The sequence below is a fragment of the Limulus polyphemus genome, unplaced genomic scaffold (assembly GCF_000517525.1).
Source record: "Limulus polyphemus unplaced genomic scaffold, Limulus_polyphemus-2.1.2 Scaffold3572, whole genome shotgun sequence".
NCBI classification, from domain to species: Eukaryota; Metazoa; Arthropoda; class Merostomata; order Xiphosura; family Limulidae; genus Limulus; species Limulus polyphemus.
In genome coordinates, this window is record NW_013669182.1 from 53,093 (window position 1) to 58,221 (window position 5,129).

The following is a 5,129-nucleotide window of genomic DNA, read 5'->3' on the forward strand; positions in this document are numbered from 1 at the left end:
CTAGAAGGTGTACAACGCTAAAAACCGGGGTTCGACATCCGTGATAGGCACAGCACAGGTAGCCATCGTGTAACTCTGCGCTTAACAACAAACAAACAAAATCGTTTTCATAGATGTAACACAACGTAATTTTTACATAGTTTGGTAAGTCTGCGGGCTTACGACACTAAAAATCGGGTTTCAATGCCCATCGTGGGCAGAGCACAGATAGCCCAGAACCAAACAAAGTTTTGGAGGAAATTTTTATATATAATTTTTCTTGACTACCAAATTAACAAATATACACTCTATATTAAATAGTATAGTCTTCTTTTTAATTAAAAAATTATAACTGCTTCTAGTAGTAAGCGATTAATTATTGATGAAGTATTAAAATAAAGTATAAATTATTCTATCTGCTTTAACTACACTTTATAATAAATTGAGAAACAACGTGCTGAAGTTGAACATATTAATAGTTATTATTCTGGTCAAACATTACTTTGTTTTCAGATTTATATTTCAAAACGATTTTAAATATATTAAACATCATACAAATTATACGACTTCCGATATACCACCAAAACGACATACTAGTTATACGACTTACGCTATACCATTAAAACGGCATATTAGTTATACGACTTCCGCTATACCATCAAAACGCCATACTGGTTATACGACTTCCGCTATACCATCAAAACGGCATATTAGTTATACGACTTCCACTATACCATCAAAACGCCATACTGGTTATACGACTTCCGCTATACCATCAAAACGCCATACTGGTTATACAACTTCCGCTATACCATCAAAACGCCATACTGTTTATACGACTTCCGCTATACCATTAAGACGGCATACTAGTTATACGACTTCCGCTATACCATCAAAACGCCATACTTGTTATATGACTTCCGCCAATAATCAAAATGCCATACTAATTATATTACCTTCGCTGTTACAATAAAATTTACTATCTATACTACTTCCGCTATGCCATTAAACTTTATACTGATTAATTACTTCAACTACGTCATCAATATGTTTTTCTAAGTATGTTACTTCACTTATGTTATAAAGATTTTGTATCAGTTATACTTTAGCTATCGTACGAACCAGATTACTATAACTTACCATGTACAGGATAACTGTGAATGTACCGTTACTACAAAAATGGTAGCCTTGTGCAAATTTCTGAAAAAAAAATAATAACTCGTCGTATTTGTTGTAACTAAAGACATTTTATCGAGTAAGGTTTAGTTTATCATTCACACAATAACACATCATACACACGATTATTCACCACAAACATAAAAATACATTATACACAGTGTATCTCATCTAGCACATGGCAACCCAACACAGTATAATTCACCATAAATACCAAAACACGTCGTATAAGCTAATTTCTTATAACTCTTCAACTTCAGCAAAAATATATATTTCTTGTTATAACTCGCAATACATACTATAACTCATTATGTACACTGTACTTCCTTATTCACCTCATAAGTCTTCAAATATACCCAAATTCATCTTATTATACCTCACATTATATACTATATAGTTTATCATGTACATCGTAGTTCCTTATTCACTTCATAACTCTTCAAATATACCCAAATTCATCTTATTACACCTCACATTATATACTATATAGTTTATTATGCACACTGTAGTTCCTTATTCACTTCATAACTCTTTAAATATACCCAAATTCATCTTATTATACCTCACATTATATACTATATAGTTTATTATGTACACTGTAGTTCCTTATTCACTTCATAACTCTTCAAATATACCCAAATTCATCTTATTATACCTCACATTATATACTATATAGTTTATTATGTACACTGTAGGTCCTTATTCACTTCATAACTCTTCAAATATACCCAAATTCATCTTATTATACCTCACATTATATACTATATACTTAATTATGTACACTGTAGTTCCTTATTAAATTTATAACTCTTCAAATATACCCAAATTCATCTTATTATACCTCACATTATATACTATATACTTAATTATGTACACTGTAGTTCCTTATTAAATTTATAACTCTTCAAATATACCCAAATTCATCTTATTACACCTCACATTATATACTATATAGTTTATTATGTACACTGTAGTTCCTTATTCAATTTATAACTCATGATACAAGATTTAAATGACTATACATATAAATACCCCTTAACATACATATCAACTCATTATGCCTTCTCATATGTACAATAACACATCATATGTTTTGTTAATGCCCACTACAACTCATCATTCACTTTATAACCCACAATATGCATTACGTATCATCATGAGCACGTTATTGGTCAACATATACATAACACATCATATGTTTTGTTAATGCCCAGTACAACTCATCATTCACTTTATAACTCACAATATGCATTACGTATCATCATGAGCACGTTATTGGTCAACATATACATAACACATCATATGTTTTGTTAATGCCCACTACAACTCATCATCCACTTTATAACTCACAATATGCATTACGTATCATCATGAGCACGTTATTGGTCAACATATACATAACACATCATATGTTTTGTTAATGCCCACTACAACTTATCATTCACTTTATAACTCACAATATGCATTACGTATCATCATGAGCACGTTATTGGTCAACATATCCATAACACATCATATGTTTTGTTAATGCCCACTACAATTCATCATTCACTTTATAACTCACAATATGCATTACGTATCATCATGAGCACGTTATTGGTCAACATATACATAACACATCATATGTTTTGTTAATGCCCACTACAACTCATCATTCACTTTATAACTCACAATATGCATTACGTATCATCATGAGCACGTTATTGGTCAATATATACATAACACTTCCTGTACATAACATTAACATAGTAACAATTCACTTTTATAGTAATTCATTATGTTTTCAGTTATCATTCGAAAAAGATCGCCGTTTGTATTATATTCTGGACCAAAAGAATTGGCATAATTATTTTCGTTTGACACTTATCTACCTTAAGATGAATACATAACTTTATTTATATAATATTTTTGGAACTTTAACCCTCAAATTACTGACTTTTTTTAACGTTCAGTACATGTTGGGTACAAGTATTTCTGCACCTTATTAAAATGTGTTATTTTGCCAGTTGCAACACTCATCGTAAAAAACAAGCCAAAAATTGTGTGAAATAATTTATTTTCTATGTAAAATCCCAGTAATAATTATTTGAATTAATCACAATGCTTTTTTTTTTACTTCCTTTTTTCATGTGTTATTAAAAACCCTGTCCTGGACTCACAAGCTAGTTGGTGCATAAATAGTTTTAAGTCTCACAGGGTTAAATATTTTAAAGTTCAAAAAATATTGATACTAAATTTTCAGTTTTGCGACTTGTGAAATTTAGTTCGGCTGTTTTGGCACAAAGCCACACACTGGGCTATCTGCGCTTTGTCCTGGGACAATCGAACCCCAGAGTTTAGTGTTGCAAGTCAGTAAACGTCCCGTTGACCCACTAAGTTCAGTTCCGAACGTTACCAGATCTAAAAATAATTCTGTGGCTACGGTTTAGTTTGGTTTGAATTTCGCGAAAAGCTACATGAGGGCGATCTACGCTAGCCGTCCCTAATTTATCAGTGACAGACTAGGTGGAAGGCAGCTAGTTAACATCACCCACCATCAACTCTTGGACTACTCTTTTACTAACGAATAGTAGGATTGACAGTCACATTATAACACCCCTACAGTTGAAAAGGTGAGCATGTTCGACGAGAAAGATTCGAACCTACGACCTGCAGATTGCTGTGCCTATCACGGGGATCGAAACTCGGTTTGTAGTGTTATAAGTCTTCAGATTTGCCGCTGAGCCAGTGGGGAGCAGGATCTAGGGGAGCACAATAATCTATACCTGCCTCTCTAGATGGAGAACTTAATATTATTATTGTTCTTCTAAGATGAAGTATATGAAAATATATATTAGGATAAAACCAACCAGTTCCATCTTAAGATATAACGTAATAGGAACCACACACATATCTATATACTTATTTTGTTGGCTAAATTGAACCGGAAAGCTACACACTACTCGTATGGTCATAAAACTTTATATCTCGAGCTCTGAGTGGACTTTGCACAGGCTGGCATATCGAGCATTTTTATTTCGTAAAATATGCCTCTCCCCCACTGGCTCAAGGCTAAGCTTGAGGGCTTATAATGCTGCAAATCGAGGCTCGATACTCGCGGTGAGCACAGTGCAGATAGCCCAATGTGTAGCTTTGCCCTAAAACAAAAAAAACAAACAAACAAACTAAGACACGACAACGCAATAGATTAGCTTCAAGGCTAGGAAGATCAGTGGGTGACGTTTTGATAGGAGGATCAATGGGTGCCGTTTTAACTATTATTCATTCAGTGTTGACATTTGTGATTCTCTTCACATAATAGTAGGTACATAACATCTTCACTCTTCGTCCCGCTGCTTTAATAAGTTTAATCCTAAAAATTAACACGACAAACGCACTTAGTCACACATCGTGTATAATTCGTTTCATAATGCTAGCATATTCTGTGTTATAATATGTAAACATATCTGACGTCACAGAATAACCTCTTGCACTGAGTTTTTTTCACGTTTAAATTACGGGGTGGTGAAGTGTACGATTTCTAATACAATTTTACCTTATTAATCATGCATTCTCTAAGATTAGTGTTTAAGATGAATTCGTAAGATCCTCTGTCTTTTCTTTACATAATGTACGCTGTACATAATTATGATATTAGAAAAACACATGGGTTCAAGAAATCAGTTTAACACAAAAATAGGATACCATAAAACCCAAGGGCTTTCAAAAAGTAGACCTTTTTTCTTCACTTCTGAAGATCCTCTGTTCCTCTTGTAAAAGTGTACCCATGCTGATTCAATTACTTTAGAACCACTCTTTGACGGAATAAAATTATGCTTCTTATCTTTTTTATACTGTTAGTTTCACTCTAACATATTAAACGTTAGGCCTATCACCTTTGCGACATAACTATATGCTCTTTTGCTATTATCTGTCAATTGTTTTCTGTCTACTGCTTCCCGCTCGTCTCATGCTATTTATATCTTTATTACATA